We start from the raw sequence: 11,067 nt of genomic DNA, 5'->3' as shown, positions 1-11,067 counted from the left end.
TCCCTGCCTGGGGTGGTCAGATCTGACAGTAAGACTAGGGAACAAGCCACTCTGACCTGAGAAAGAAGCCAGGTGTTTGTCCTGGGATGGAGGAAACCAGCGTTGACTTGTTAGGAGGAAACTTGGCCATGCCAGACTGCTCATCATTAAACCAGACTCCACCTCTCTATCTAGGACACAAGAGGTTAAAAAAAAGAGACTGCTTAATTTGCTGAGAGATGTCAATTCATGCCAATCCAAATATAAAAGTAAAACAGTTGGCAGATTTAAAACTATCCTCTCTGAAGTTCTCCTCCCCTAAGGTCTTTAGGACCAGTTCATAGAGCTTTTGAAGGGATGGGTCTTTTAAGGGACAGAGCCCAAGCCAGATAGTAAGACATCAAAGTCATGCTAAGCAAGGAACCAACTGTTCTCCCTTCCCTCCCACCACCAATGGTTAATATGCTTTTCATTATTTGATCTCAAAGTATTAAAAAAAATTTTGATGTGGACTATTTTTGAAGTCTTTATTGAATTTGTTACAACATTGCTTCAGACAGTAAAGAATCTGCCTGCAATGCAGGAGCCCCAGGTTTGATTCCTGTGGGAAGATCCCCTGGAGTAGGAAATGGCAACCCACTCCAGTATTCTTGCCTGGAGATTCCCATGGACAGAGGAGCCTGGTGGGCTACAGTTCACAGGGTCACAAAGAGTTGGATACAACTGAGCCACTAACACTTTCACTTTTTCACTGCTTCTGTTTTTTGTTTTGTTTTATTGCCCACAAGGCATATGGGATCAAACCTGCCTCTCCTGAAGGTGAAGTCTTAAGCTCTGGACCTCCAAGGAAGTTCCAGTATTTAATTTTTTGATGAGGCTACACAGAAGCCCTGCAAGGTGCTAGACAGTAACTTTCCACATGAGTATTTTAAGACCCAAATTTTGCAACTTGGAATTCACAGCTCTCTGCAAGAAGTTGTTGCTGAGTGGAAATTGGAAGTGAGATATATTTTTCAAATGTGTGCAAGAACTTTTGGGGATAGGTGATTCCATAGTAGCTAAGCTTGATGAATATATGGTGTAGAGGGTTTGACATGAAAGGTTTCAGGTCAATATTTTCAAAGTTCAAACCTATCACCTACCCATTCACCACTGTGGCTTCATTCTTTTGGAACCAGAAAGCTTCTTAATCATGTAACCAACCCTTTTACAGCCAGAACTTGGAACTGAATCTGCTGCTTGAATTTCTCATCTAGGTGTTTCCCCTTCATATTGATGATGCCCTTTAGCTATCAGGCCTTGAGAACAAGCATGGGATTTCCAACAGCCCTGGGAGGGACTCAGGAGGAAAAGCCAGAGAACTGACTCAGAGTAGGCTCCAATGAAGAAGAAAGGCTACCTGCAAGTAAGACTTCTATTGCCAAATTTTGGAACTGAAATATCCCTCCTCTGTTTGATTGGGCATATCCACTGACGTATTTTCGAAATGAAAGTTGAATGAATTTAACGTAATGAACTGTGACCCCCTAGGATGTCACAAAACCAAGGCTAAGAAACACTGCTGTGACCACAGAAAGCAACCACATTCCTTTTCAACACCACTGTACCATCTCTGTCATTTTGTCAGAGAAAATGACTAGTGACCAAAAAGAAACACAAAGTTAGAGCCTGGAAGATGGCAGAGTAAGTAAAATACACCAACCATCCCAGCTTTTCTGGGACTGAAGGGTTTCCTGGGACATGGTACTTTTGTGCTAAAACTGAAATAGTGGTTTAGTGGCTCAATCCTGTGTAACTCTTTGCAACCCCAAAGACTGTAACCCTCCAGTTGTTGCTGAGTGGAAATTAGGATTGAGATATTTTTTCAGACTTGTGCAGGAACTTATGGGGGTGGGTGATTCTACAGTAGATCCTCTGTCCATGGGATTTCCCAGGCAAGAATATTGGAGTGGGCTGCCATTTCCTTCTCTGTAAGATCTTTTCAACCCAGGAACTGAACTCGGGTCTCCTGAGTTGCAGGTAGATTCTTTACTGCTGGGCCACCAGGGATAGCCCTGAAACTGAAATACTGCTGGGCAAATCAGAACGGCTGGCCAACCTAGTCAGGTGACAGTTTAAAAAACACAGAGTTCTGTTCTTTACTTGGCTAAGACCCTTCTTTCAAAGTTTTCTCTGGTTCAGGAGAACGTTTCCTCAACAAAAACACCATGCTATACCACTGCCCCAGGCATACACTTGCAGTACGCTTTCTGAAAGGCAGAGCAAATCTGGCTGGCAAAACGCATGTACCTTTTTTTTTTTTTTTTTTAGCTTCAGGTCCTGAATATGTTAGTACCTGGAAGAAAGCAGTGGGACAGAGATTGAAGAAAAGCAGGCAAGAAGTCATTCTAGAGGTGACTGAGCGCATGCATAGAGGCACAGGAGATATGACCACCGGAGTCCCTTCCAGGGCATGGCACTCACCCCAGATAATGGCTGCTTATTTTTTTTTTTTAACGGGAACCATTTAAGACTCTTTTTTGAATTTGCTACAATATTGCTTCTACTTTCTGTTTTGGTTTTTTGGTGGTGAAGAACATGAGATCCTAGCTCCCCCACCAGGGATCGAACACGTTTCCTCTGCATTGAAAAGCTAAGTCTTAACCACTGGACCACCAAGGGAAGTCCCAGCGTCTACATATTTACACCAGGCCTTTTCCCACCTCCTCTGTCCCAGAATGCCTTCCTCGTTCTTCCGCAGCTGCAAAAAGTAATCCCTCTGTCCTTCAAGCATCTTTTGAAATGCTGCTTCTTTAGAAAAGGTACTCCTGATTGCTTCTCTCCTTTAAGCTTCCACAGGGCTAATTTTCCTCTTCAGTCATTCGTTGTTTGCCCACTGGTTGTGTTGATAATTGATTTTCAATGTCTTATCCCCCTACGTGGCTTGTGAAAGCGTAGATTATTCTTTTCTTTTTTTTTTAAAAAATTTGTTGCATCTTGCTTAGTCCAGAACAGGCTTCTCAACTGTCTGAAGCTGTGCTGTTCAGTAAAATGTAATGTGAGCTGCATTTGTAATTTAGCATTTTCTAGCAGACATCCTGGAATAGGAAGTCAAGTGGGTCTTAGAAAGCTTCACACGAACAAAGCTAGTGGAGGTAATGGAATTCCAGTTGAGCTATTTCAAATCCTGAAAGATGATGCTCTGAAAGTGCTGCACTCAATATGCCAGCAAATTTGGAAAAGTCAACAGTGGCTACAGGACTGGAAAATGTCAGTTTTCATTCCAATCCCAAAGAAAGGTAATGCCAAAGAGTGCTCAAACTACTGCACAATTGCACTCATCTCACATGCTAGGAAAGTAATGCTCAAAATTCTCCAAGCCAGGCTTCAGCAATACATGAACCGTGAACTTCCAGATGTTCAAGCTGGTTTTAAAAAGGGCAGAGGAACCAGAGATCAAGTTGCCAACATCCACTGGATCATGGAAAAAGCAAGGGAGTTCTAGAAAAACATCTATTTCTGCTTTCTTGACTATGCCAAAGCCTTTGACTGTGTGGATCGCAGTAAACTGTGGAAAATTCTGAAAGAGATGGGAATCCCAGACCACCTGACCTGCCTCTTGAGAAATTTGTATGCAGGTCAGGAAGCAACAGTGAGAACTGGACATGGAACAACAGACTGGTTCCAGATAGGAAAAGGAGTACGTCAAGGCTGTATATTGTCACCCTGTTTATTTAACTTCTATGCAGAGTACATCCTGAGAAACACTGGGCTGGAAGAAGCACAAGCTGGAATCGAGATTGCCGGGAGAAATATCAGTAACCTCAGATATGCAGATGACACCACTCTTACAGCAGGAAGTTAAGAAGAACTAAAGAGACTCTTGATGAAAATGAAAGAGGAGAGTGAAAAAGTTCGCTTAAAGCTCAACATTCAGAAAACTAAGATCATGGCATCTGGTCCCATCACTCCATGGCAAATAGATGGGGAAACAGTGGAAAGAGTGGCTGACTTTATTTTGGGGGCTTCAAAATCACTGCAGATGGTACTTGCAGCCATGAAGTTAAAAGATGCTTACTCCTTGGAAGGAAAGTTATGACCAACCTAGATAGCATATTAAAAAGCAGAGACACAATATTTTAAAGTAATTAACCTCCAATTAAAATAAATAAATTTATATTAAAAAAATAAACATCCAGCTCGAATACATAGGAAAAAAAAAGCAGAGACATTACTTTGCCAACAAAGGTCCATCTAGTCAAGGCTATGGTTTTTCCAGTGATCATGTATGGATGTGAGAGTTAGACTGTGAAGAAAGCTGAGCACTGAAGAATTGATGCTTTTGAACTGTGGTGTTGGAGGAGTCCCTTGGACTTCTTGAGAGTCACTTGGCCTGCATGGAGATCCAACCAGTCCATGCTAAAGGAGATCAGTCCTGGGTGTTCATTGGAAGGACTGATGCTGAAGCTGAAACTCCAATACTTTGGCCACCTCATGCGAAGAGTTGACTCATTGGAAAAAACCCTGATGCTGGGAGGGATTGAGGGCAGAAGGAGAAGGGGATGACACAGGATGAGATGGCTGGATGGCATTACCGACTTGACGGACATGAGTTTGAGTAAACTCCGGGAGTTGGTGATAGACAGGGAGGCCTGGTGTGCTGCGATTCACGGGGTTGCAGAGTCAGAGATGACTGAGCAACTGAACTGAACTGAGCAGTAACATGGGAAAGAACATCAAAAGAAATAGGTGAAAGTAATTATAATGATGTATATTACCCAACCCAATCAATATACACCAAATAAGATTTCAACATGTTCAGTTCAGTTGAACTCTGCCTATAAGTTAAATAAGCAGGGTGACAATATACAGCCTTGATATACTCCTTTCCCGATTTGGAACCAGTCTGTTGTTCCATGTCCACTTCTAACTGTTGCTTCTTGACCTGCATACTCGTTTATCAGGAGGCAGGTCAGGTGGTCTGCCAGGTATAGAGGAGAGGTAAGTATAGAGCCTCTCCATCTTTGGCTGCAAAGAATATAATCAGTCTGATTTCTGTGTCAACCATCTGGTGATGTCCATGTGTAGAGTCTTCTCTTGTGTTGTTGGAAGAGGGTATTCATTATTACCAGTGCAGGTAGTCAATTTCAACGTGCAAACAATGTGAAGAAAACTATGAATGAGTCATTTTTACGTGATTTTCATTGTACTGTCTTTGAAATTCAGTGTATATTTTACTCTTCTCAATTTACATCTCAGTTTAGACTAACCATTATTCAAGTACCCAAGTGTACATGTGGCAAGTGGGCAGCACGGGTCTACATGGTAAGTTGAGATATTCTGATGGAGTCTTTCCTACACAGGAGTTTAACTTGATTCTATAAAGGATGATAAGATACCATGAGTTGCTGAGAAGACTTATCTTAACATCATAAGGATAGAGATGAAAGATCAAGAGAAAGGATTGTTTCTGTAATACGGAATTGATGGAGGAAGAGTAGTAAAACTTTGTGACTGATAAAACATTAAAAAAGTAAAGGAGAGGGGAGTCAATAAAAATTCAAGATTATTACCAGGACAATACATAACTTAAAGAGGACCAGGAGAATAGTAAGAAGGAACTTGGAGAGAGATATCAGTCTAAGGAAGAGATGGATTTTTCTTCAATCATATAATTTCAAGTGTTTTGCAAGTTCATCTTTCCGGAGAGTTTGGAGCAAAGATGAAAAGCAAGGTCTTGCAAAGTAGCTTTTGGGAGCTATGTCATCAAGTGGGCTGAGCCTTAAAAATGTATAACAGCTAAGATTGTGATGGTGGATGAAGATGAAATGTAGGTATAGGAAGAAGATGAGATCATGAAAGCCAACGGGAAAACAATTTCAACACAGAAAAGGATAGAAAGCAGGAAAGAATTTGAGGGAGTTGAAAACTGAGAACAGTTCCCTGGACACGGTTAGGAAGCCATCCCTGGAGCAAATGAGAACCTCTGGCCAGGCTGGAGAAGGATTTACATCAAGTGAACTCTTTCCTGACTGCCTGGTTTTCAAGCCTCTGCACGACAAAATGACTGAAGAAGTCTGGGTTAAAAAGGCTGATTTTTCCAGCAGCCACAGTCCCACCAGGAATCCTGGCTGAAGGGAACGGAGACAAGCACAGAATGGGTGGAGCTCTGGGCGATTCTTGATTAATGGCCAATGTAGGGAAAACCCAGAAACAAGTCAAGTGGCAGGATGTAGGGAAATTCATAGGGAGAGCAGTGCAGGGCTAGAAACGATTGTGAAAGCATTATTCGGTCTTTGTTAAAAGAGAAGCAGAGAAACACAAATCATTTGTCTTATAAGGGCTTATTGTATTTTTCTTCAATATTTTACTGCTTACCTTAAGGGATGGGTAAATATGGAATGTGTCCAGTGGAACACTGCCTTTAATTTTTCACATGCTTTTGAAAGGGAAATGGAGAATAACGGTGGCCTGAATGCTGACCCAATACTTTCTTCTCCTTCAAGTCTACTTATTCAATTATAACAGCACAAGCTTCACTAGCTAGGATCCAACCATTTGAGAAAAAATTGGGGTATTTTAGCTTTTTCTCTGCTGAAATAGCTTGAGGATAATGGAGTCAAAATTAGAACTAATAAGAATCAATTCATTCAGTCTTGACAGTTAAAGTAAATCACTCATTTGTGGACATGCAATTTACTCTTGAGTTGTATTTGGCAACTATAAGAGTACAGGGTGTGGAATTTATTCAGCTAGAAAAGTCCCTTGAAATTCCCAGCAATTTCACAAAACCTTAGGAGTTCAGAAATGCACAAACCTTTGGAAGACAACAACCTCGATTACTCTTCCTGTTGAAAATGACTAAGCTGGATTTTCATTCCTAAAGAGGAAGCTTGACAGATGAAAGTGTAAACTGTTTATAGTACTTCTCATGGGGTGAGGTACAAGGTGGGTAAAAGAATTACTCACCTAGGAAGAAGATGACAGTTCTCTGTAGCAGGAATAGAGTAGTGTCAAAGGAAATGCAAATGAAGATGTCAAAAGAGCTTAGTCTGTGAAATGTTTTGTTACTCAATGTTTTGTTATTAAATGTTCTATTCTAATTTCTTGTGTCTCTCAGTCTTACAAACTCATACTAGATCTGTGGATCTTCTATTCTTTTTATATCTAAATACATGATAACACTTGAGAAATAACCAAAGATGAGATGCAGGGTTTACAGTTAAATAATTTCAAAAGGAAAAAGGAACATGTTAAGTCAAAACTTCTAGTGTGTTAAGATATTCATCAAACATTATGCTTGTTAGAAAAGACTTGTTCATTTTTGCTTAAAGAGGAAATAGCTTTTATTATTCACACACATGGACACATGTATTGTTTCAATATCAAAATCTGATGGGCAGGATTACTATGTAAACTCAAAGATTCCTCAGTTCAGTTCAGTCACTCAGTCGTGTCCGACTCTTTGCGACCCCATGAATCGCAGCACGCCAGGCCTCCCTGTCCATCACCAACTCCTGGAGTTCACTCAGGCTCACGTCCATCGAGTCCGTGATGCCATCCAGCCATCTCATCCTCTGTCGTCCCCTTCTCCTCCTGCCCCCAATCCCTCCCAGCATCAGAGTCTTTTCCAATGAGTCAGTTCTTCACATGAGGTGGCCAAGGTACTGGAGCTTCAGCTTTAGCATCATTTCTTCCAAAGAAATCCCAGGGTTGATCTCCTTTAGAATGGACTGGTTGGATCTCCTTGCAGTCCAAGGGACTCTCAAGAGTCTTCTCCAACACCACAGTTCAAAAGCATCAATTCTTCGGGCTCAGACTTCTTCGCAGTCCAACTCTCACATCCATACATGACCACAGGAAAAACCATAGCCTTGACTAGGCGGACCTTAGTCGGCAAAGTAATATCTCTGCTTTTGAATAGGCTATCTAGGTTGGTCATAACTTTTCTTCCAAGGAGTAAGCGTCTTTTAATTTCGTGGCTGCAGTCACCATCTGCAGTGATTTTGGAGCCCCCCAAAATAAAGTCTGAGACTGTTTCTACTATTTCCCCATCTATTTCCCATGAAGTGATGGGACCGGATGCCACAATCTTCGTTTTCTGAATGCTGAGCTTTAAGCCAACTTTTTCACTCTCCTCTTTCACTTTCATCAAGAGGCTTTTTAGCTCCTCTTCACTTTCTGCCATAAGAGTGGTATCATCCGCATATCTGAGGTTATTGAAATTTCTCCCAGCAATCTTGATTCCAGCTTGTGTTTCTTCCAGTCCAGCGTTTCTCATGATGTACTCTGCATATAAGTTAAAAAAGCAGGGTGACAATATTACAGCCTTGACGTACTCCTTTTCCTATTTGGAACCAGTCTGTTGTTCCATGTCCAGTTCTAACTGTTGCTTCCTGACCTGCATACAGGTTTCTCAAGAGGCAGGTCAGGTGGTCTGGTAGTCCCATCTCTTTCAGAATTTTCCACAGTTGATTGTGATCCACACAGTCAAAGGCTTTGGCATAGTCAAGAAAGCAGAAATAGATGTTTTTCTGGAACTCCCTTGCTTTTTCCATCATCCAGCGGATGTTGGCAACTTGATCTCTGGGTCCTCTGCCTTTTCTAAAACCAGCTTGAACATCAGGGAGTTCATGGTTCACGTATTGCTGAAGCCTGGCTTGGAGAATTTTGAGCATTACTTTGCTAGTGTGTGAGATGAGTGTAATTGTGTGGTAGTTTGAGCATCTTTGGCACTGCCTTTCTTTGTGATTGGAATGAAAACTGACCTTTTCCAGTCCTGTGGCCACTGCTGAATTTTCCAAATTTGCTGGCATATTGAATACAGCACTTTCACAGCACCATCTTTAGGGATTTGAAATAGCTCAACTGGAATTCCATCACCTCCAATAGCTTTGTTCGTAGTGATGCTTTCTAAGGCCCACTTGACTTCACATTTCAGGATGTCTGGCTCTAGGTGAGTGATCACACAATCGTGATTATCTTGGTCTTGAAGATCTTTTTTGTACAGTTCTTCTGTGTATTCTTGCCACCTCTTCTTAATATCTTTTGCTTCTGTTAGGTCCAGACCATTTCTGTCCTTAATCGAGCCCATCTTTGCTTGGAATGTTCTCTTGGTATCTCTAATTTTCTTGAAGAGATTTCTAGTCTTTCCCGTTCTGTTCTTTTCCTCTATTTCTTTGCATTGTTCACTGAGAAAGGCTTTCTTATCTCTTCTTGCTATTCTTTGGAACTCTGCATTCAGATGCTTATATCTTTCCTTTTCTCCTTTGCTTTTCACTTCTCCTCTTTTCACAGCTATTTGTAAGGCCTCCTCAGACAGCCATTTTGCTTTTTTGCATTTCTTTTCCATGGGGATGGTCTTGATCCCTGTCTCCTGTACAATGTCACGAACCTCAGTCCATAGTTCATCAGGCACTCTATCTATCAGATCTAGTCCCTTAAACCTATTTCTCACTGTATAATCATAAGGGATTTGATTTAGGTCATACCTGAATGGTCTAGTGGTTTTCCCTACTTTCTTGAATTTAAGTCTGAATTTGGCAATAAGGAGTTCATGATCTGAGCCACAGTCAGCTCATGGTCTTGTTTTTGTTGACTGTATAGAGCTTCTCCATCTTTAGCTGCAAAGAATATAATCAATCTGATTTCGGTGTTGACCATCTGGTGATGTCCATGTGTAGAGTCTTCTCTTGTGTTGTTGGAAGAGGGTGTTTGCTATGACCAGTGCATTTTCTTGGCAAGACTCTATTAGTCTTTGCCCTGCTTCATTCTGTATTCCAAGGCCAAATTTGCCTGTTAGCCCAGGTGTTTCTTGACTTCCTACTTTTGCATTCCAGTCCCCTATAATGAAAAGGACATCTTTTTTGGATGTTAGTTCTAAAAGGTCTTGTGGGTCTTCATAGAACTGTTCCATTTCAGCTTCTTCAGTGTTACTGGTTGGGGCATATACTTCGATTACTGTGATATTGAATGGTTTGCCTTGGAAATGAAGAGAGATCATTCTGTCGTTTTTGAGATTGCATCCAAGTACTGCATTTCAGATTCTTTTGTTGACCATGATGGCTACTCCATTTCTTCTAAGGTATTCATGCCTGCAGTAGTAGATATAATGGTCACCTGAGTTAAATTCACCCATTCCAGACCATTTTAGTTTGCTAATTCCTAGAATGTTGATGTTCACTCTTGCCATCTCCTGTTTGACCACTTCCAATTTGCCTTGATTCATGGACCTGACATTCCAGGTTCCTATGCAATATTGCTCTTTACAGCATCAGACCTTGCTTCTATCACCAGTCACATCCACTACTGGGTATTGTTTTTGCTTTGGCTCCATCCCTTCATTCTTTCTGGAGTTATTTCTCCACTGATCTCCAGTAGCATATTGGGCACCTACCGACCTGAGGAGTTCCTCTTTCAGTGTCCTATCATTTTGCCTTTTCATACTGTTCATGGGGTTCTCAATTCAAGAGTACTGAAGTGGTTTGCCATTCCCTTCTCCAGTGGACCACATTCTGTCAGACCTCTCCACCATGACCCGCCCGTCTTGGGTGGCCCCGCACGGCATGGCTTAGTTTCATTGAGTTAGACAAGGCTGTGGTCCTAGTGTAATTAGATTGACTAGTTTTCTGTGATTATGGTTTCAGTGTGTCTGCCCTCTGATGCCCTCTTGCAACACCTACCGTCTTACTTGGGTTTCTCTTACCTTGGACGTGGGGTATCTCTTCACGGCTGCTACAGCAAAATACCCATTGTCCAAGGTAAGGAGCAGCAGGGACTGTCCCTTTACGGTGTTTAAATAAAAATATATGTGAGAATAATCTCATGAATTAAAAAATAGCAACCTCCATTTTTAAAAAAAGATACAAAATTTTAGATTGGGTTCCTCCCCTTTAGAAATTAGACAACTTCTCTTGAGTCTTCCTCCCTGTGTACAATGCCTCCTAGCGTTTGTGGGACTGAATGAATTTGGTGCCAGAGGCTATGGGTATCATTTTGCTCAAAGTCATTAATCATTATTTGCAATAGGAATCTGTTATACCATAAAAAGAAGTTTATATTAACAGAGTTTCTATTGCTTAGGACATTTACTAGAACAGATAATATGTA

Source organism: Ovis canadensis, chromosome 26 (genome assembly GCF_042477335.2).
Source record: "Ovis canadensis isolate MfBH-ARS-UI-01 breed Bighorn chromosome 26, ARS-UI_OviCan_v2, whole genome shotgun sequence".
Classification (NCBI taxonomy): Eukaryota; Metazoa; Chordata; class Mammalia; order Artiodactyla; family Bovidae; genus Ovis; species Ovis canadensis.
The sequence above is the reverse complement of the archived record's forward strand: the minus strand, read 5'-3'. Positions refer to the sequence as shown.